The following is a 23,329-nucleotide window of genomic DNA, read 5'->3' as shown; positions in this document are numbered from 1 at the left end:
TCTAGTTAGAACTTCCAATACTATGTTGAACAGTAGTGATAAGAGTGGATGTCCTTATCATATAACTGACCTTAGAGGAAAAACATTGGTTCTTGCCATTGAGGATTATGGCATGTGGGTTTGGCATATATTGCTTTTATTACGATGAGCTGTGTCCCTTCTCTCATTTTTTTTAAAAAAAATGTTATTGATGAACGATTGTTTTACATCCTTAGCATTGGGACAGCATAGGATTTACCCCCTCAGGTGTAGTTACTATTAGCAGTTCCTGCACCAAACCACCACAATAGTCCACAGTACTCTCCCCCTTCTCCATCCCCCAACTTTCATCACTCTGAAAGCCACAGATCTATGTTCAGATTTTCAGGGTCAGCTTTAAAGTTTTTATTTGTCTGAACCTTGGTTTGGATTTTCTAGTAGACTCCACTTATAAGTGACAACATCCAATATTTATCTTTTCCCTTCTGGATTATTTTATGTAGTATAATCACTTCCAGCTCAACCTATGTTTCTGCAAATGGTTTGAGTTCATCTTTATTGATCATTAAGTACTATTCCATTGTGTATATGTACAAAACATATTCTTGATTCACTCACCTGTGTTTGGGCCATAGTTCCCTATCTTGGCTATTAAATAAATGCTGCAATAAACATAGGACTGCAGGTTTCCTTTTAAATTAGTATTTTTGTGTTCTTTGGGTAGATACCTAGGAGTGGAATTGCTGCATTGTATGGTAGTTCTATTTTTAGTCTTTTGAGATAACTGCACACTACTTTCCACAGGGGTAAGCCAGTCAACATTCCCACCAATGATGTTGAAAGGATTCCTTTTCCTCCACACCCTCTCCAGTATTTGTCATTTCTGGTCTTTTTGACATGGGTGATTCTCAGAAGTGCCAGGTATTGTCTCATTGTGGTTTTGATTTGCATTTCTGTGATGATAAGTGTTGGTGAATACTTTTTCATATGCCCAGTGGCTATCTATATGCTTTTGTTGAAAAAGTGCCTATTTAGTAGCTCCTGTGATGATTTTTTTGATTGAATTGTATAAGGTTTTTGTAGGTCTTTGGTTTCAGTTCCTTGCCAGATGTATGGTGTGCAAAAATTTTCTCCCATCATTCAGCAGTATGTCTCTTTGTTTTGATTAGTCTTTTTTTATACAGAATTTATTTTATTTTATTTTATTTTATTATTTTATTTGAGCTGCTGCTGGGAGTGAATCCACAAAGATATCTCTGAAGCTTATATGATGGACTGTTTTGCCAGTTTTCTTCTATGCATTATATAGTTTCAGTCTTAGAGCCAACTCATCCATTTTGAGTTGATTTTTGAGTATAGTGATAAGATAGGGGTCCAGTTTCATTCTTTTGTAACTGACAGTCCAATTTTCCCAACACCATTTATTGAAGAGACATTCCTTGGTCCAGTGTATATTTCTTATTCTTTGTTATATATGGCTTTATTTCTATGTTCTCAGTTCTAGTCCAATGTCTGTCTATCTGGTTTTTGTTCCAGATCCATGCTGTTAATTATGACTTTATAGTTACTTTGAACTCTGGACTTGTAATGGCACATTCCCTCTTTTTTTGTCAGGATAGCTTTGGCTATTTTGGGTTTTCTGCATTGTTCCATGTGAATTTTACTAATGTTTGTTCAGTTTCTTTGAAGAATGCTATTGAAATTTTTATTGGGAGTACATTAAATCTTTAAATTGTTTTGGGTAGGATGGCCGTTTTTACAATGTTGATTCCTCCAATCCATCAGCAGGAAATATCTTGCCATTTCTTTGTTTATTCTTTTTCTTTAAATAATGACTTATAATTTTCCTTGTATAGGTCCTTCACTACCTTTGTTAGGCATTTATTTATTTATTTATTTATTTATTTATTTATTTATTTATTTATTTATTTGTTTATGTGTGTGTGTGTGTGTGCTTGTAAATGGGATGGTTTTATTAATTTCTTACTCTTTCAGCTCATTGTTTATATAGGGGAAGGAAACTGATATTTTGGTGTATTGATTTTATAACCTCCCACTTTGTTGAAATGGTTTACTGTTACATTTTTCCATGGAATTTTTAGGTTTCTTTATCTTATGTCACCTTCAAATAATGATAGCTTTATTCCTTCATTCCCAATTTATAATTCTTTTGTATGTTTCTCTTGCCTAATTGCTCTAGCTAGAACTTTAAATTCTATGTTCTATAATGGTGAGAATGGACATCCTTTTCTTGTATCAGATCTTAGTGGTAAAGTGGTGAGAATGGACATCCTTTTCTTATATCAGCTATTAGTGGTAAGACTTTCAATTTTTCACTATTGAGAATGATGCTAGCTATGGGTGTGTCATATGTCTTTTATTACATTGTGATATGTTTCACGTATCCTCAGTTTTTCAAGGGTTTTCATAATAATTGCATGTTGAATCTAATCAAATGCTTTCTCAGTATTTATTGATATGAACATGCTTTTTACTTTTTTTTGTTGTTGATGTGGTGAATTATGACCACTGATTTTTTGATGTTAAAGCATCCTTGTGTTTCCTGGTATAAATCCCTCATGGACATGATCCTTTTAAACTTTAAGATTTTATTGAGCATATTTGTGTCTATACTCGTTACGGAGATTGTTCTATCATTTATTTTTTGTGTTGTCTTTGTTTGGTTTGCTATTAGAGTGATATTGGCCTCATAAAATGTGTTTGTAAGTGTTCCTTCTCTCTCAATTTTTTGAAAGAGTTTGAGAGGCCTTCCTGGTAGCACAGGGGTTAAAGTCTCAGTGCTATCAAACTATTGCCAGCCACCATGGCATGAATTCAATTCCCAGCCAGAGAGCTACCCACATGGTGAAGCAGATTTCTCCTGTCTTACCAGCTGCTCCTCTCAGCAGTGTATTTCAGTAAACCCACCTGCTCTGCTTGCCACTCTGTCTCTGGTGAACCCTCTCACCCCCTGATCTCTGGCCTATACCTCAGTTCTTATATGCATAAATAAATAAAATCTTTTTAAAAAAAAGTTTGAGAAGGGTAGGCATTAATCCAATTTTGAAAGTTTAGTAGAACTCGCTTGTGAAGCCATCTAGACCAGCACTATTTGGGGAGGGGAGAGTTTTGATTACTGTTTTACTTTCCTTGCTTATGATTGGTTTGTTCAGGTTTTCTAATTCTTCCCTATTGAAGCATAAATGATTGTATAATTCTAAGATTTTATCTTGTCTAGGTTGTTGACTTGTTGGCATGTAAATGTTCATAGTCATTACTTTTTATTCTCTGAATTTCTTCAGGGTCTGTGGTAACTTCCCCTTTTTGTTTTTTAAATTATTTGAGTTTTCTCCCTCTTTTTCTTGGTGAAACTAGCTAGAGGTTTGTCTTTGGTTTTTCGTTGTTGTTGTTAAGAACCAGCATTTTTTATTAACTTCAACATATGAATTTTATTTTTATTTTATATATATTTTATATCATTCTTCATTTTTGTACAATGTATGCTTTCTCCTCTCAGGTGTATTCTTTGTAAAATTTCACCACCAATTGACCTGTGCACAATCACCATAGTCCCCTGTGCTCTTCCCTCCCTTGTTCTGAGCCTTCTCCCTACTCCTCCCCTGCAGAATGTCCCTGATTTATAGTTGTCTGTTGATTTTGGTTTTTAATTTATTATAATTATTTTTTCCTGATCCCTTGTTTGTTTCCTCTACATTCCTCCTTTAAATGAAACCATCTGATATTTTTCTTTTTCTTTCTAGCTTATTTCACTGAGCATAATCCCTTCCAGCTCCATCCATGTTGTTGCAAATGGCATGAGTATATCTTTTTGATTGCTGACTAATATTCCATTGTCTATGTATACCACTTCTTCTTGATCCAGTTATCTGTTGAGTTATCTGTTGAGGCTTTTGGGTTGTTTCCATAGCTTGCCTATTGTAAATACTGCTGCATTAAACATAGGGGTGCAGGTATCCTGTTGAATACCTGTTTTTGTGTCCTCTGGGTAAGATTCCTAGGAGTGGAGTGGCTGGATCATATGGAAGTTCCATTTTCAGTAGTTTGAGGAACCTCCACAAAGCTTTGCATAGTCGTTGTGTAACAGGGTGGTCCCCAGGAAAGGGGGAGGTTCCCTGCCCCACCCAAGGGAGGGTGGAGCTGAGCAGGAAGAGGAGAAGCTGCAGAAGAGACTGAGGAAGGAAGCAGGATGGAGCCAGGAGACCTGGAGGAGGCGCATGGAGCCTAGAGACACGTGAAGAAACTGTGCTTGTCTTTTGGTCGTGGACTGGGTGACACAGATGTGGGTGAGACCCGTGGGGAGGTGACAATGGCAGCTTTTATCTTGATGTTGATTTTGCTCTTTTCCTTCTGGGCTTGTCTGGTTGTTTCTGACCCTTTTCTGTGGGTCCCCACTGGAAGATGCTTTAGACTTGTGGCAGGCTTTGGGGCCTTGTTCTGGGCCGATCCCATTTGGATGGACTTTTACCCACGAGGGGACGGGTAACTTTGGGTGCTTGATTTAGAAACTAGATTCTTTGCCTTTCCTGTATTGTTTCCTAATTGTATTAAAGTTCCTTCCCATTAAAGTCTCATGTTTTGTGTTGATGCGGCGGATGGCAGAACCCTACATAGAATAGGCAGGTTTGCGGGGTTTGGGCTGCCCCTCTCCCTGTCCTATAACAGTTGGAACAGTTTGCTTTTCCAACCAGCAATGTAGGAGAGTTCCTTTTTCTCCACATCCTTGTCAGCATTTGTTGTTGCTGGTATTTTTTTTAATATGTGTAAGATAGGCACAAGATTGTTTCTGAACATTTGGTAGAATTAATTTGTAAAGCCATCTGGTCCTGGGCTTTTGTTTTTGGGGAGGGGTTTGATTACTGTTCCAGTTTCACTGCTTGTAATTGGTCTGTTTAGGTGTTCTATTTCTTCTTCTTTTTTTTTTTTTTTTTTTTGTGGGACCCTCACCAGCGGCCAGGGAGCGAACCAGTGCTGCAGAGGCTGCGAGCAGCCTTGCAGCCCAGTGCTCAATCGCTGCGCCCTCAGGGGAGACCCTGTTCTATTTCTTCTTTTTCTAGCTTTGGATGATTGTAAAGTTGTACGAATTTGTCCATCTCTCCTAGATTATTTAATTTGTTTGCATGTAACTGAAGAACCAGCTTTTGGTTTGAATGTTTGGATATCTATTTCTGCTCTAAATTTTATTATTTCCTTCCTTCTACTGACTTTTGGGGTATTATTTCCCTTCTTTTTCTAGTTCCTCAAAATGAGAGAGTAGGTCGTTTATTTGGGCTCTTTTTTTTTTTTTTTAAATAGAGGCATGTTTTATTTATTTATTTATTTATTTATTTATTTATTTATTTGTTTTGTTTATACATGCGCTGGGTACAGTCAGAAGCGCGGGAGGGTGAGTGAGAAATTCACCAGAGCCAGAGCGGGGAGCAGAGCCGGCAGAAGGACCGAAGTACACTGCTGAGGGGAGCAGCGGGCGGCAGGAGAGGTCTGAGCGCCATGCGGGACCCTCCTCTGGTGGCCGGGGAGCAGCCAGGTATTGAACCAGCACCACAGAGGCCGCGGGCAGTTTCACAACCCAGCGCTCAACCGCTGCGCCACCGGGGAGGCCCTGGGCTCTTTCTTATTTCTTGATATGGGCTTCTGTTGCAATATACTTCCCTCTTAGTACTGCACTTGCTGTTGTCCCATACATTCGGGAATGTTGTGTCCTCATTATTAGTCTCAAGGTATTTTTTTATTTCTTTGATTTCCTCATTAATTCAGTGGTCATTCAGTAATGTGTTGTTCAGTCTCCACTTATTTGCAGATTCCCCTGCTTTCTTTTTGTGATTTCTAGTTTTATAGCTTTATGATCAGAGAAAATGCTTGATATAATTTCAATAATCATGGTCTTATTGATGTTTGTCTTGTAACCCAGTCTGTGTTGAATACTGGAGAATGTCCCATGTGTACTTGAGAAAAATTTTTATTTTGCTTTTTGGTGGACAGTGACCTGTAAATTTCTATTAGACACATATGGTCTAATTTAAAGTGATTTGGGGGCCTCCCTGGTGGCGCAAGATGTTAAGCACCCCACTGTGATGCAGTCTGCAGCCTCTGCAGCATGAGTTCAATCCCCGGCCATCCAGGAAGCAACCCACATGGCACAGCAGACCTCTCCTGACTCGCCCGCTGCTCCCCTTAGCAGTGTATTTCTGCCATCTGCCTGTTCTGCTCCCCACTCTGTCTCTGGTGAATCCTCTCACCCCCGCATCTCTGGCCTGTACCCCAGCTCTTGTATGCATAAATAAATCTTTTAAAAAAAATTAAGTGATTTTTTCTTTTTTTTTTTTTTTGTCTTATTGAGGTGTGTCCATTGGTGTGAGTGGGGTGCTGAAATTTCCTACCGCATATGTATTTTTTCCAATGTCTGCTTTCAGAGTTGATAGTAATTGCCTAATATATCTTGGCATGCTCCTTTGTTTGGTGATTTTATATTGATAAGTGTTAAATCTTCCTGATGTATTTTTCCCTTAATTATCATGTGGTGTTCTTTCCTGTCTCTTGTTATCTCTTTTACCATGCAGCCTATCTTAGCTGATATAAGATAACTCTTCTTGCCTTCCTTTGTGTCACATTTGCTTCTAGAATTGTTTCTGTTCCTCCTTAGAACTTTGATGGGTTTTGTGAAGATAGCAGATGGTTGGATATTTTTTCCTAATCCAGCTAGTAGCTGTGATTTTGTTTGGTGAATTTAGAGTGACTATTAACATATCAATCCCTGTTATTATCATTTTTTTTTAAAGATTTATTTATTTATAGAAGCACTGGGTACAGTCAGAAGCACAGGAGGGTGAGAGAATTCACCAGAGCCAGAGCGGGGAGCAGAACAGGCAGAATGATGAAACACACTACTGAGGGAAGCAGTGGGCACGGCAGTAGAGGTCCGTGCGCCATGTGGGACCCTCGCCGGCGACCAGGGATCGAACCAGCGCTTTATAGGCTGAGGGCAGCTTTGCAGCCCAGCACTCAACCGCTGCGCCACCAGAGGAGGCCCGTTATTATCACTTTGTCCATAATTTCGTGGTCCTATTTATTTCCTTGTTCAGTTTTTTGTGTTATTTCTCTCCCTGTTTATATACTAAAGCTCTGTTTAATATTTTTTGGATGGGGGAATCTAGTTATTGCAACTATTTAAGATTCTCTTTGTCTGAGATAGCCATTATCCCTCCATCATATCCAAAGCAGAGCTTTGCAGGCTAGAGTGTTCTTGGCTGGCATTTTTTATCTGTTAGTATTTTGAATATTTCATTCAATTCTCTTCTTGCATATAATGTGTTCTGAGGAGTCTGATTTTATCTTAATCAGGGTTCCTATATAGGTTATCTATTCTGGTCATGCTTTCTTTGTTTGGACTCTTGGAAACTATTATATGTCTTGCTGTAGGTTTTATGTTACTGAGGTAGTTTGGTTTTCATTTAGCTTGTATTTTTATGTTCATTTCTTTTTTCAAAGTCAGAAAATTTTCTTCCATTATTTCTTTAAATAATTTTTCAGTTTCCTTATCTCTCTCTTCCCCTCTGGGATACCTATGTTTCTTATATTTCCTTTCCTCTTGGAGTCATAATTCTCAAAGTGTTTCTTTCTATTTCTTTCTGGTTTTTGTTTTGTTTTGTTCTTACTATGTTTCACTTTTAAAGTGAAGTTTTTTAAAAGATTTATTTATTTATGCATACAAGAGCTGGGGTACAGGCCAGAGGTGGGGGGATGAGAGGATTCACCAGAGATTCAGTGGGGAACAGAACAGGCAGATGTACTGAAATACACTGCTGAGGGGAGCAGTGGGCAAGGCAGAAGAGGTCTGCTGTGCCATGTGGGTAGCTCCCTGGCCAGGGATTGAACTTGTGCTGCAGTGGCTGTGGACAGCTTCTTAGTGCTGTGTCTTAACCCCTTGCACCACTATTTTCACTTTTTTTGGAGAAAGGGCTTATGAATGTACTCACTCTTGATATTACTGTGTTTCTTTCATCATTCAGTTTATTATTATTATTATAAATGAGAAGATTCTTAGGGTTTTGTTTTTTTTTACCATGACTATTTGCATAGTGTTATTTGGATGTCTTAATACATTTTAATCATGAAAATGCCTTTATTTGGTCCAGCTGCCTACTTGGAATCCATACAAGTCTACTCTCACTGGCCTTTTCTAAAAATCTTGTAACATTTGGTCTCTACATACACATAATATGTACTAAAGGGTGCCTTTGTCTTGCTTTTTATGCTTATATTTTTCCTGCTCAACAAGCTTCCAAGCACTTCAGTAATTGGGAGTGGCCAGTGCTATTGTACAGTCCTGCTTTCCCTCTGTGATACCTAATACAATACAGGAAATCAAAGACCCAATTGAGAAAGATCCTGTGTGTTGAAAGCATGAGTCAGAATACTGAATTTCTGATCCTCAATTGTGCATCAGTTTACTAAAATCTCACTGCGCATCAACAGTGCTTTCCCTGAAGGCACTTTTTAGGAAATTGTGAAATGAGAAACTTCTCATCCCTATATAATACACTGTAACTGAGAGTGGAATTTTGCCAGAAGGAATAAAGGACATATATTCACAGCATCTCTATTTTTTGCTGGGAGTTGCATTGATTCAGTAATTGGTAGTGAGACAATTTCCTGCTCATTTCCTGCAGTTTACCTCTTCCCACTCCAAAAGTTTGCCCAGTATCACTTAGTCCCTCAGGAACTGCTCTGATAAATATAGTAGGTTATGCTTCTTTCCTATTATCATGAGACTAATAGATCTCTCTTCAAATTACAGTAGTAAGCAGTAGTAACTTGTCTTAACTATTCCCTGTCCCATTTCTGTAGCTACTATTACTGGTAGCCCCAAGAATAAATAGCCACTTTCTTAATGTTTTACATTTTTATGATTCTGTGCTGCCTGCTCACTTGATAGTCAGTGGTTTTATTAGCTTGTGATTGAAAATTCCAATAAATAAAAAAAGAATTACTGCAATTTATTGAAAGAAGAGTCTCATAAATTCTCAAGAAACTGATTATATTCTGTTACTTGTTTTGCAAGAATTCTAATAGGCTTATTCCTATGTCTAGATTAGTTGTTGGAAAAGGGAACATATTCTAATATCGACAAGTATATCCTGATAATCAGAAATCAACAAGAAAGCAAAAAAATTAACAAGAAAGAAATGATAGTACTTTGTTGTTAGAAGGGTTTTCTTACACTTGGTTATGTTAAAATGAGTGTGGTAGCTCCTGATTTTAAATTGAAAAAGGAAATTAAATTACCTGTTTACTTTTTTTATGTAGCCTGTAAAGGGAAGAATTAAAAGAATGCCTATCAACCTGATTACAATTGTAGGCTTTCTAAGATTGGGAAAAAAAATCCACAATATTTATATAGGTGAATGATAGATATTTAAACATTGTCAGTGGTGTGGTATGTGGCCATATTTTATTAAAAAGAGGTGATAATGCTGGCTTACATTGGAATGCTTACTACATGCCTGACACGATGAGGAACATGACTCAGAGATTAAATAACTTACTGAATGCTACAGAGTAAGTGGCCTTCAATAATTAATATTATTATTTAAAGATTTATTTATTTATGCAAGCACTGGGTACAGTCAGAAGCGCGGGAGGGTGCGAGAATTCACCAGAGCCAGAGTGGGGAGCAGAACAGGCAGAAGGACCGAGGTAAACTGCTGAGGGGAGCAGCAGGCATGGCAGGAGAGGTCTGCGCGCCATGTGGGACCCTTGCCAGTGGCCGGGGATTGAACTGGTGCTGCAGAGACTGTGGGCAGCTTCTCAGCCCAGCGCTCAATCACTGTGCCATAGGGGAGGCCGGCCTTCAATAATTAAACCCACACTTATTTCTCACCAGTGAAACTGAAATAAAATGTAAACTAGCTAAAAGTGGTAAAGATCCTATTGTGTTTAAAGTAACTATTTGTTAAATGATAAGTAATCTTTGATTATGCAAATATTATTACTCATCTGAATTTCTGTCAGGGTAATCAAATGTTCTCTTTTACCCAAGAATTTCAGTGCAGAAGCTGAGTTTTTCTTGAGCAAACTAGGTTGGTCACTTATTTCTCATGTCAATAGAAAATTTTGTTTCTAATTTCACAGTAGGAAATTCTTTAATAAACCATCTTTTCTTTCTAAGTAGCTCTCTTGCTACTGGGTTTTTTCTGCCTTCCTTTTAAGATTTGAGTCTGGAAACTTCACTGTGTCTAGCACACTCCTAATAATTTGTGAATATACTGTTCTGGGTACTTGATAGAAGAGATGACAATTAGCCATTGTTAGTGGCAGTCAAGGAAAAAACAAAATATTTCTTAAGCAGCCAAGTCAGCAGCATTACATCCTTGTGAGTCAGTCCTTGGAAATGTAAACAAAGATCTCTTAGATAAAGATATTTCCTTTCATTATCTTAAAATAAACATACTTGATCATTAAAGGTCTAAGTAGTACTGCTGCAATCACTAACTTTCTTAGCAAGATTAATTAATAAAAAATGTTAATGATGCAAACATTTTTATCTTAGTCTTAGTAAATTATTTTCCTCAAGAGATGTTAAACTCATATATGCCATGTTTTTATTTGTATATTTGTTTTTTTTTAAGATTTTACTTATTTATGCATACAAGAACTGGGGTACAGGTCAGAGGTGTGGGGCATGAGAGGATTCACCAGAGACAGAGTGGGGAACAGAACAGGCAGATCTACTGAAATACACTGCAGTGGCTGCGGATAACTTCATAGGTTGCGTCTTAAGCCCTTGCTCTGCCAGGAAGGCCCATGTTTATTTTTTTTTTTTGCAGAGAAATTTAAGCATTAAAGTGAAATCATTTTTATCTTTTTTTTAAAGATTTATTTATTTATTTGTTTGTTTGTTTGTTTATTTATACAAGAACCAGGATACAGGCCAGAGTCGAAGGAGGGTGAGAGGATTCACCAGAGATAGGGCAGGCAACAGAACAGGCAGACTGACAAAATACACTGCTGAGGGGAGCAGTGGACAAGACAGGAGATGTCTGCCGTGTCCTGTGGGACCCTCACCCACCAACCGGGATTGAACCGGGTTACAGAGGCTGAGGACAGCTTCAGAGCGTTGCACGCAACTGCCTGCGCCACCAGGGGCGGTCCCATTTTTATCTTTTTATCAAAACTTTTTCTTAACACCTATATTGGTTAGACCCTTTACTTTGAGGAGCAAAGACACCCTGAGCTAGCAGAAAGAGCACATATTGGAGTTAGGGCTATGGCTCAGATCACATGGAATTTGGTATGAAATTTTCATTTCTCAACTTCCTAAGCAAAAATGTTGTTACAATATTCTCTGCCTCATCTAGTAAGTTAAAAACTTAGAATGGACATCACATCAGAAAAAAAAAAAAAAAAAAAAAAAAAAAAACCCTTGAATCATTATTTTTACCTCTATGTGAAATAAAGGAATTTAGGGAGAGATTCTGCTAGGTGTGAAGATTGGTATCTTAGGATTCCGAAATTCTTGGATTCCATATGAAATCAGTCCTTGGAGACTAGATAGCATGCTTTATATCCTTTTTCTTTATTTTGTGTGATTGTCCTTTTTTCACAGTAATTGGTATGCATTTTATGTGACACCATGCTAAATTTTTGAGTTCTATAAATGACAACTGAATTCTCAGTTCAGTACACAAGCAGGGTCTACTTCCCACATTATTGCAATTAGCTCAAGTCAACACCCCCTCATTTGTGGCCTTCCAGGCACCCATTACCTAAACATGAACAGCCCTATTTTCAATCACTGATTGTTAGAATGATTACATTTATTGCTAGTTATGATTTGTTTAAGAAAGAATATATTGAATTTGCTAAAGAAGGAATCTATCTTTATTTTGCCTTAAAACCTAAGCAATTTTTTACTTTTTTTTAATTTTATATATTTTTTACATCATTTTTCATTTTTGCACAATGTATGCATTTTCATCTTGGTTATAGTCCCCATACAATTCCCACCCCCCCCCCTTATTTTGATCCTACTCCCTCCTACCCCCTCCCCCTCCATAGTGTGTCCCTGGTTTATAGTTGCTTGTTGATTTTGTTTTTTACTTTATTATAATTAGTCTTTTTCCCGGACCTTTATTTATGTTTTCTAAATTCCTGCTATGAGTGAGACCACAATTTTTATAGTGTAAAAGTGCTTAAAGCAATCTGAATCTAACTCCTTCTTGTACACTGTCCTCATTTTAGCATCTAAAAATTTTATGTGAATGGAAGAAAATTATATTTAGCATCCCTGCTCTTCCTTTTTCTTCCTTAAGCTCTCTTCCTTCTACAGTTAAACTTCTCATACCTTATGTATTTATTTTTCAAAAATGTAATTGCACTTAAACAATATATGTAATTATGCTTTGGGACTGAGATCTGTGCACTCCATTTCCTGTCTCAGAACTGAATCTTGTACTGAAACAGAAATAAAAAGTCTATCACTGGGGTATTCTTCCTAACCTTCTAGTCATCATCGTTATTACTATTCATTTCTTCTGATTGCTGCTCCTATATTTTCATGAAAATTACCAAGGGCAGCTGAACTAGATAAATTAGACCCTTTCAGACTGAGCAAAAAAAGAAAAAATAAATAAATGATCTGGTAGTACTAAATTCATCAGCAACATTAGCCAGGAGTCCTACTATAGCAAAGCTTCATTCTGGGTGCAGGACAATAGGTTGGGTAAGATAAAGACCATACAGCCACTAGTTAGCAAGTATGATAAATGGCAGTTTGTTGGAATCCCTGAATAACATTAATCCGATTTAGAAAGCTACCACAATTTACTAATTTGTTTCACTCACTATGTCAGTCTATAGAAAAAAAAAAAGCATATTATTCTAAAACTGTGAAGAAAGTGCTGTTTTGATGGGTTCTCATTGCAATAGTTACATTCAAGAGAGAGGAATTTAACCACATAAGCATTCTTTATCATTCAGGTGTTTGTTGAAAAAACTTATAGCAGAGCTAACAGACCTTTCATTCCTGCTAGCAGGGCCTGTTAGAGTGACAGGACCCTGTCTCCACCTGGAGAGAGAATACAGAGCCCCGACACCAGGAAAGAAACTAAACCTGCTGGTTTTTCACAGGTGTGTGTAGGCAAAGAATGAGTATATCTTGTCTCCCTCCAGCTTACAGAGCTCCTCTGATTTTCATTTCTTCACCTTTGTCTTGTCCATTAAATGCTACTCCAGCCTGTAGACCTGCTATGCCCACTGCTATCATCACTATTTCTAATGTTTGCTGACATTTTTCTTTTATCTCTTCAGTACCTTCTGCTTCTTTCCTGATTCTCACCTTTAAGAAAAAAAAGTCTGGTCTTTACAGGTAACACCAGTCAACGTTAATATTCCTTTGCTTGTGTCCTGAACTAACGGGTATAATCTTTGGCTTCTGAAGCTGGTCTATGTTAGCTGATGTTTTTCTTCCCCTAGGTCCAGTGTTTAGAACCAGTCTATAAGCCAGTTAAAACTAATTCCCAGGTAACAAAAGGTTAATGGTAATTTTAAAAAATAGTCTTCCTTGGCTAAAGTTATATTGCATAGTAAATGGGTGAACTGTTATTTTCAAAAGTTTGTGGTTTTTTGGGCAGTCAGTAAATTTAGGGACACTCTTGTATAACAGTGTTCTTGACCTAATAGAGCAAGGGAAGAGGATACGGAAGTCATACCACCATCTTACTGCCTAAACTGTTCTTGACCATCACTGGGGGACAGAACAAAAAATTGTCTTCTCTTGTTATATTACTATCAAGTGAGTCACACAGAAGATAAATGCTGGGGGAAACATGTTCTGAAATGGCTAAGGGAAATTGATGAACATGGTACAACCTAAAGGACTTCCCATAAATAAGAAGAATTTCTGGTGTGTGTGTTTGTTTGAGAGAGAATGAACTTATGAGTGCAAGTGAGGGTCAGGGAGAGCTGAGCAGAAAAGTATGACTAGGTGAAACCTCTAGTTAAAGAGGAGAAGGATTGAGTTCAGCTAGATTCCTGAGGACTTCTGTGTATTCCGTGCTAAATTAGCTACTAATAGGATTGGCTACTCTAGGAAAAGTCATTGTATAGTTTTAGCAGAGGACTGATGCAGGAAAATGGTTGCTGTATAAAAGATAAATTTTGATCAATTTTGTGTTGGATTATTTGGATAGGAAATTGTTAATGAGGAAAAATTTCAGGAATTATTTCAATAACCCAAACTTGTAGAAATTAGGGCTAAATTAAGATTGAAGAATTAATTGAATACAGCTAAGAGTGACAAGACTGACTGAGAGATTGTTAAGGGAAAGAGAAAAGAGGAATCAAAGATGTAGCTGGAATTTTTTCCTTTATCACCCATTCTACTTTTTTCATTCTGCTTTATGATCAATTCTGTTTAGGAGACCTATTTTATTACATAACATATATTAGGAGTTATTTTAATAGCTTTCTTGAGAATTATATATCATCAATTTATTCATTTCAAGTTTATAATTCACTGGTTTTTATCTATTTGCAGGACTGTGCAGCCACCACACAATCTAACTGTAGAATACCTATATACATCATGCCTGAAAGAAAGCTCATTAACACTCACTGCCCAACTCCCTCCTTCCTAGGCAGCTACTAATCTACTTCTGTCGCTGTGGATTTGCCTCTTTGTGACTGACTTCTTTCATTTACCATAATCGTTTCAAGTCCATTCATGTTGTAACCTATTTCAGTATGTAGCTGGGTTTTGATTTTGCAAGTAGTATGGAGGTTGAACGTTACATACATGGGAAAGAGCACTATGTCCTCTTTATTTCAAAAAGTTATTATGGAGATCAGGTAATGTGCAAGAACATTTATTTATTTTATAAACACTTAGAATTTTTATGGCTGAAGAGAAACAAATTTTTGGGTGATGGGATGCAACTTAGATGTCATTACATTTGGGTCGATGGTGACACACTTGTAAATTGAAGATCCTCTTGGGAAGTCCTGGTTGCTGAGTCAGTGGTTGAGTCCTTAAGACCTTGTGAGATTCTCTAAAGCAGATGTTAAAGAAGGAGAGCAGAGGGTTGAGATGCAGAGAAAACTTGCTATAGGAGGGTAGGAAGAAGAGCTATTTAGAGAATTACATGAGAGTGCTAAACCTGTTCTGCTGAAATGGTTTCATAATGCAATCATTACTAAGTTCTCTTAATGAGCTAACTATTGGCCAAGTCTTGTCTGTGCAGGAGTCTCTGGCCCACTTGTTGACCCAGGACCACATGCTAACTGGTCAGTAATTTAGGCCCTTATTTAATAAACAAAGTTAAGCAAAGGTGTAAAGTAACCTGGGCTTAGTGTGTTGGCTTAAGCTTTAGCCTAATTTTGTAGGGTCTTAGGATATTTTGTCAGTACATCATAGTTTGCTCCTTTACTGGAACATTGAAAGCCACTGCATATATAACAAGGCATGCAAAAAGCCTTTGCAAGTGCTTAGATGCCTTTAAGTGTCAGGGAGTAGTGCCATCTCACCTGCCACCATCCCTTCAAAATAAATACAAGTACTGTCACAAGTAAGATACTGGGAATTTCTGAAGGATTGACTCTGGCTTCAGTTGGGGAAGACCTGCTATGTTGTGTAACCAATTTGTTAGTGGTGTGATTGATTGTTGCTGGGTAAACAAGAGGCTTACTTCTGATATTGAACCTCTAGTGTGACTATTTCTCCTGTGTAGATTTTTTTTTTCCCAGGAGGGGTATTTCTTTTTTTTTATGGTCGGTGGTCGTGGTAATGTTGTGTGTGTATGTTTCTGTGTCTGAGTGTATGTGTGTGTGTGTGTGTGTGTGTGTGTGTGTGTGTGTAGAAGGGAGACCAGGAAAGGGAAGCAAGTAGAAAGAAATATAGATAAAAAATGAAGATGGTAGTCACCTGAGCTGGGGCCCAGCAGTATAGATAATTTTCAAGTTTCCAGGAGAAGGAGTGAAGCAAAAGGGAGCCATAAACCAAGAACACAATTGTTTCCTGGAGTTTGGTATGGGATCTCTGGTTTTAATAAAAGTTAAAATCAAATGCCTAAGACTGCACCATGCTGTAAGAGTCCTGTCTTTGGAAAGAGACTTATTTTGTCTCTTTCTAAATTTATATAGCTTGTGCTATATATTGCCTGTATTATGGGGTGAAGCAGGTACTTAAAGTGTTTATCCAGACCTCACCATCCTCTTTTTCTAGTAACCCCCTTGCACTCTGTTTCCATTGCCATGTAGATTCTGTAAACTTGACCCATCTCCTGGGCATTTGAAAGCAAGGTATGATTCTACTCCTACTCTGACTGTCTCTAAAGAGGGGAGATGTAAGACATGTGGCATATAAACTCGGAGGGGTTGGTCTGCAAGGAGGGACGAATGTAGATGTGTGTACTTTTCTGAATGGTGCCTATAGCTTCTGGAGACCTCTGTGTACTTACAACAAGTGGAAAGGGAGTTGATTCACTTTGAGAGCTTGCAGACAAAGGATCCCTAATATAATATGTGAAGCAGTCTGGGATTTTATATCTGTTCTGTGGACCTATTGAAAGATAAAATACAAGATGGAAGTAGGGGCTGAGTTACTGAATACAAGATACATTGAGATAGCTGCTGAACCCTTCCCTGGATGCAGACCTTGAAGCTGGGTCACCATCATGAAATGTCACAGACTTGCTCTGAATTAGAGAAGCATTTGTTAAAGACATCAAGTTGGAATGAGATATCAAGCTCACACTTGTGAGATTGGCTATATCCAAAAGACAGGAAACAATATAGTCAAGGATGTGAAGAAAAGGGAATGTAATTGTTGTAGTCATTATGGAATGTGGTTTGGAGATTTCTCAAGAAATTAATAGTAGAAACTCCATGTGATCCAGCTACCCTACTTTTGAAAGAATACAAAACCACTAATTTGAAGAGATGTATGCACTCCTATTCATCACAGCACTGTTCAAAATAGTGAAAGGTTGGAAACAGCCTAAGTGTCCCTCAACAGATGACTGCATAAAGAAGATGTTGTGTGTACACACAATGGAATACTACTCTACTTTTAAAAAGATGAAATCCTGCCATTTGTAGCAACATGTCAGATGGCGAGAAACACCATATGACTTCAAGCATGTGGTCTGTAAAGAAAAATAACTAAATAAAAATTAACTTCTAGATTATAAGCCCTATAAGTGATTCCCAGAAGTGATGGGGAGAAGAAAGTGGGCAAATTGGGTAAAAGAGGTCAATTATATTGTGAAGGCTAGAATTAGACTTTTAGTAGTGAACTTAATACATGAATGCATCATGACTTTTCTGGCAGAGGAAGGCAAACATTTTCTGTAAAGACCCAGAAAGTAAATACTTTAACTTTCATGGGTCATATGGTGTTTGTTGCAACTACCTAGTCATCCATAATAGGGTCAATGCAATCTTAGCAACATGGTTGCTAAGATGGGCATAGCTGTGTGCCAGTATGGTTACATAAAATTTTTGTGTTTTGTAAGTTAATCTTTGGATTTTCTTGTTTTCAGCTTACAAATGTATTTAAAAGCATTGAAAAATGTGAATACTATTTTTAGTGTGTAGGCAATACAAAAATGTGCAGGTGAGATGGATTTGGACCATTGCTGTGGTTTGCAGACTCAGAGCAAAGGGAAGGAAAAGGACGTGCGTGCTTTTATAATAGCTCCTGGAGGTGAGAAGAGCTCTCAAATGAGAGTCCTGAGCATTTTAGCCTGTTCATTGAATTTGATATTATGGATCGTATGTACTATTTTTTGTGGTTTAACTTTTTTTCATTTGACATAGTGTTTTTCATATTTAACCATGTTGCATGTTTGTAGGGAAAATGAAGTGGCTCAGTCTCTTTTTTCCTCCCACTGCTAGCCTCTATGGCTACCACCTGCAGCCTTACTTGCCTCCCAGGTTTCATTGCCCACATGTGATATTGTGTTGGTGCAAAAATTGCTTGGGAGCATGAACATGGGTCACATACACCTCTACTTGCAGGCACCTGGCAGAGAAGCCAGGGAGCACAGGACATGCACATATGTAAATATAGACACCTAAGCCAAGAAGTGAGGGGCAAAAGGGGGAGATTTGCAGGGACTAGGGGATTCCCTCTGTGTCTACTGGGCTGCCTGTGCCTGGTCCCCGGATTCAGCATGTTAGAGATACTAAAGTTTTCAAAATTCTTTTTGTCTGCCCAAATCAACAATGAACCAGCATGGCCTGGGATGGTTGCACAACAGTAATATTCCTTTGTATGAATATATCACAGTTTGTTTATTCATCTGTTGATGGACATTTGATTTTTTCCAGTTTGTATCACAAATAAGTTTACTGTAAATATGTGTGTATAGGTCTTTCTAGGGACCTGTACTATCATTTCATCTAGGTAAATACTTAGAAGTAGAATAGCTGGTTGCCTGGAAAGTATATGTTTAATTTAAAAAAAAAAAACTATCGGGCCTCCGTGGTGGCGCAGCGGTTGAGTGCTGGGTTGCGAAGCTGCCCACAGCCTCTGCAGCGCTGGTTCGATCCCCGGCTGCTCCCCAGCCACCAGAGGAGGGTCCCACATGGCGCGCAGACCTCTCCTGCGGCCCGCTGCTCCCCTCAGCAGTGTACTTCGGTCTTCTGCCTGGCTCTGGTGAATTCTCTCACCCTCCCACACTTCTGACTGTACCCAGTGCTTGTATAAATAAATAAAAATAAATCTTTAAAAAAAAAAAACCTATCAAACTATTTTTCAAAGAGATTGTACAATTTTACATTCATACCAACAATGAAGGCATGTCCTAATTGTACCACATCATCCCTAAGTGTCCTGGTTTTAGGAAGCAGTTTTAGAGTTGCCTTATTAACTCTCTTAAATGTGGAAAATCACATCCTTGGGATCACTTAATATTTTTTCTAAAGAGCAATAATATTTATTGCCACTTTTTATTTTCAGAACATTGCTGTCAAATGAGGATTGAAAAGACCAAATATGATGACTGACTCAGGCAAAGTTAAGTTGTATGGCTTCTAATCTGACCAGGGTTTTCTTTTTTTTATCCTTCCCTTTAAGTATAAGCCTCGGGCCTCCCCTGGTGGCCTGTGGTTGAGCGCTGGGTTGCGAGGCTGCCCGCAGCCTCTGCAGCACCAGTTCAATCCCCGCCCACTGGTGAGGGTCCCACAATGAAAAATAAATAAATATAAACCTCTTGTTTTTCTTACTTTCTTTCTTTTACTCCCTTCAGTTACTGTGCTTTTGTCATGTTGATTTGTGAGGTTTGTTTCTGATTCTGCGTGGAATTGGTATGTGAGAGTCAAGCTGTTTTGTGCCATATCATGACAGTCTCTGGAGAATTAGGATGTTCCTGGAGATAACCCCTTAGGTAACAGTGGTATTTTACTTTTTGGAGTAGCTTCTCTGCAATAAAATTATTATGGTCTTTTTGCCCTGTCTTTGAGTTATGCTACTCTGAGAAGTAAAATGTCACTGAAAATATGTGCAGTATGGAAACTTTGGAAAAGCCATGTTTTATCATTGCCAATTTGCAGCTTACTGGACAGAGTTTTGGTACGCTGAACATATAGCCCTCAGCTGTCCAAGTGAATCAGGGCCACTGTTGATTAATCAGTAGTAATCCAAACATGATTTTGGTGTGATAGCTAATATTCGATCCAGAGTTAATGGACTAAGATATTTCCTCCAGTACACTCCATTTCCTTGTTTTTGTCTTCACCCGCCATTCCTTCTAAAGGTCTATAGTGTCACAATCCCTTAGATTTTACCTGCAATACCCTTGAACTAGTCAATTTGGAAAGCTATCTGCCCTCTAACACCAGAAAATTCTACTAATCTATTCATTGACTTAAAATCAACACTAGTTGTTAGGGCCAATGCTTTTTTTTGTTCATTTCTAACTTGAGAATGCTAGACTTCTACCAGGTAAAGAAGTGGAGATTTGTGGTTTCTGAATGTCTCTTCTCTGCTAACTAGGTGAGGATAGTGATTACTGCTCTAGACTCATTGGTGGTACTATGAAGTAAACCAAACCTCAAGGTTTTCTTAAGGGCATAGATTGAGTACAGGAAAATACAAAAGTAAGGAATTTCTCAAAAGGAATTTTTTAAAATGTATCAGGATTACAACTTTTTAACTCCATATTTTTTCATAACCTCTGCAAGGTTATGATGGTTGAAATGGTTTAGAACAATTGTTCTCTTTGTAATTTATAACAAATCCTAATTTTCCAGATACTTTCATGGTATGGCACAAAATTGGTATACCACTTCTGTATATTTAAATAACACAAACACACCAATTTGAAGAGATATATGCACCCCCCCCCATGTTCACTGCAGCATTATTTACAGTAGCTAAGTTTCATCAACCTAACTGCCCACCAATAGATGATTGGATAAAGAAGATGTGGGGTGTGTGTGTGTGTATGTGTATATATATATATATATACACACATACAATGGAATATATGAATATATACTCAGCTATAAAAAAAGATAAATAATGTGTCAGAACTTTGAGGCAACATGTCAGATAGAAATAAGTTAGAGAGAAAAAGACAAACATCACATGACTCCACACATGTATGTGTACATAAATAAAAATAGGAATGAACTAAACAAAACAAAAACAAATTTTTAGACTATAACACCAAATTAGTGGTTACCAGAATGAAAGGGGGGAAAAATGGGTAGGTCATATAAAAGGGGTCATTTGTATGATAAAGAATAGAAGTGGATTTTTAGTGATGAACTTAACTATAGTATATACAGACAATGACGTACACCTGATTTTTATATAATGTTTTAATGCAGTGGTACTTCAAAAAAAATGTAACTACAAAAGGTAAATTATTGGGCCTACTTCACACCTACTGAATCATAAACTCAGGAAATAGGCCCAGGAATCTTTTTCACAGGTGATTCTAATGCACACCAAAGTTTAGTGCCAAACTTATATTTGGATACTAGTTGAGTTACTTGAAAGCTAACCATGGAGAAAAGGTTCCTTGTTTCACTCCTGATAAGATAATCTAGTAGGTAATTAGAGAGACTATGTACCCAGAAAGCCCCATGGCTTGGGGCAAAACTGGAACACCCCTTGGATATCAAATATTAACATAGACTGTAGCATGAGGGGTCCAGAGAAGATTCATGCTTCATTTAATGAATGGTACATAGAAAGAAGTGCCTGGAGACTGTGGTTTGGGGAGGGGGATGTTGTAGCACAAACTGCAAGGACACTATTAGCTAGGGACCTTGGGGGAGGTAGCTGAGTGTATGGAAGCATACTCCATTAACTGAGGGGTAGTACATGCAAAGATGCTGGGGTGTCCAAAAGGCAAGACTGCTCCCCAATAAGAGAACAATCTCTAGAGTGCACTCTTGCCAATCCCTAAATATTGGTACTGTCTATGAAGCATACAGACTGAGAGTCTTGGTAATTGAAACCCGGTGAGGAAGGATAACAATGGTACCATAAATAGGAACAAGTCCTTCCCCACCCCCAGCAAATTCACACCAGTGTTTGGAACCCTCAAGGTTCTCCACCACCCTGTGACTCAGGAACAGAAGTCACCAAGTCCCTAAACTAAAATAAAATAAAAACACAGCATTATCTTCTGGAAAAGTGAAATAGTTCAGTTCTCTAAGTTACTGATACAGATACTTCAAAAAATAGGTAAATCTGAAGCATCAAATTGGGCAGACAAAAAAATACAACACATGGCATCTTGACACCTCAAAGAAATATAAGATTACATGGAAAGGATAGCTCTCCAGAATCAAACACAACAAAGACTTGAAAGATTTCACTTACTATCAGTTACAGAATTCAAAAGTACCATCATAAGAAAATCAAAGAGATAGAAGAAAATGCAGAAAATCAAGTAAAATAATGACACAACTCAGAAAAGCTAATCAAAAAAGTACAAAAAAATTGAGAAATACTGAAAATGTAATGAGAAATATTATTAATGAACAGAAAATGGAAATTGAAATGTTAAATAAGAAAAATAACAGATTCAATATATAAAAAGCTCAATAGATGAGATAAATTTCTTCAGAAATTTATGGACACAGAATAGATCAAATGGAGGATGGAATCACAACCTTGAAGATAATAATGAACAAACATTGTAGGTGCAAAAAGAAAGAGAAATATGAAGAAAATAATGAAGAAATACTTTGAGAACTATTTGACTCCATTAGGAAAGGCAGTAATAATAATGGATATCCCAGAAAGGGTAGAAAGCAAGAAGGAAAGTGAGAGCTTATTCAAAGAAATAATAGAGGAAAAGGCCTCCCTGTGACAGAAGAGGTTAAGACATAGCGCTATGAAGCTATCTGCACCCACTGCAGCAGGAGTTCGATCCCCAGCCAGGGAAGTGACCCACATGGCACAGCAGACCTCTCCTGTCTTACCTGCTGCTCCCCTCAGCAGTGTATTTCAGTACATCTTCCTGTTCTGCTCCCCACTCAGTCTCTGGTGAATCCTCTCATGCCCCACATCTCTGATGTGCACCCCAGCTCTTGTATGCATAAATAATTCTTTTAAAAAAAAAGAAATAATAGAGGAAAACTTCCAAATATGCCAAGGAATTAAATACACAAGTTAGTGAAGTTAAAAGAACACCTGGTTATCTAATAGCAATAAGACCTATGCCAAGAAACAAACATAATAGTGAAAATACCAAGAGTCTAAGAAAAAGAAATAATGTTGAGGATGACTAGGGGAAAACAAGACAGGTAATCTATAAAGATACTCCCAACAGGCTTACATCATTTTTCTCAGCAGACCCTACAAGTGAGAAGAAAATGAAATGACCTATTCAAAATACTTAATGATAAAAATTAGGAACCAAGAACTATGTCCTGAAAGATATGTTTCTGAAAGATATGAAGGAGAAAATAAAGACCTTCCTACACAAACAGGAGCTGAAAGGATTTGCCAATCTAAGGCCTTTCCTACAATATAAGTTGAACAGAGCTATCCTATCTGAATCAAGAGAAGAAAATCCACAAAATAAATTGAAAAAAGGAAAGCTAGAACCAGAAAACCAAGGACAAAAATGACAGTAACAAATCCTCATATATCAATCATCCTAAATGTAAATTGACTGAACTTATCAATGAAAAGATACAAGGTTTGGTCAGAAAACAAAACCCAACTGCTGTCTCCAGGAGACACATCTGAACTCTAAAGATAAATATAGGCTCAAAATTAAATGGCTGGGGCCTCCCCGGTGGCGCAGTGGTTGAGCACTAGGCCGTGAAGCTGCCTGCAGTTCTGCAACACCGGTTCGATCCCCAGCCA

General features: G+C 37.8%; 1 protein-coding gene across 1 annotated transcript in view; it reads left to right on the top strand.

Annotated features, from left to right (window-relative positions):
• Positions 1-23,329, top strand: part of MCC (MCC regulator of WNT signaling pathway) — a gene marked incomplete at both ends in the record, with an annotated part of 304,107 nt that overhangs the window by 9,602 nt on the left and 271,176 nt on the right. The window lies entirely within an intron of this gene.

This window comes from Talpa europaea, assembly GCF_964194135.1.
Source record: "Talpa europaea genome assembly, chromosome: 5".
In the NCBI taxonomy this organism is placed as follows: Eukaryota; Metazoa; Chordata; class Mammalia; order Eulipotyphla; family Talpidae; genus Talpa; species Talpa europaea.
Note: the sequence above shows the minus strand (reverse complement) of the source record. Positions and strands in the feature narration are given on the sequence as shown.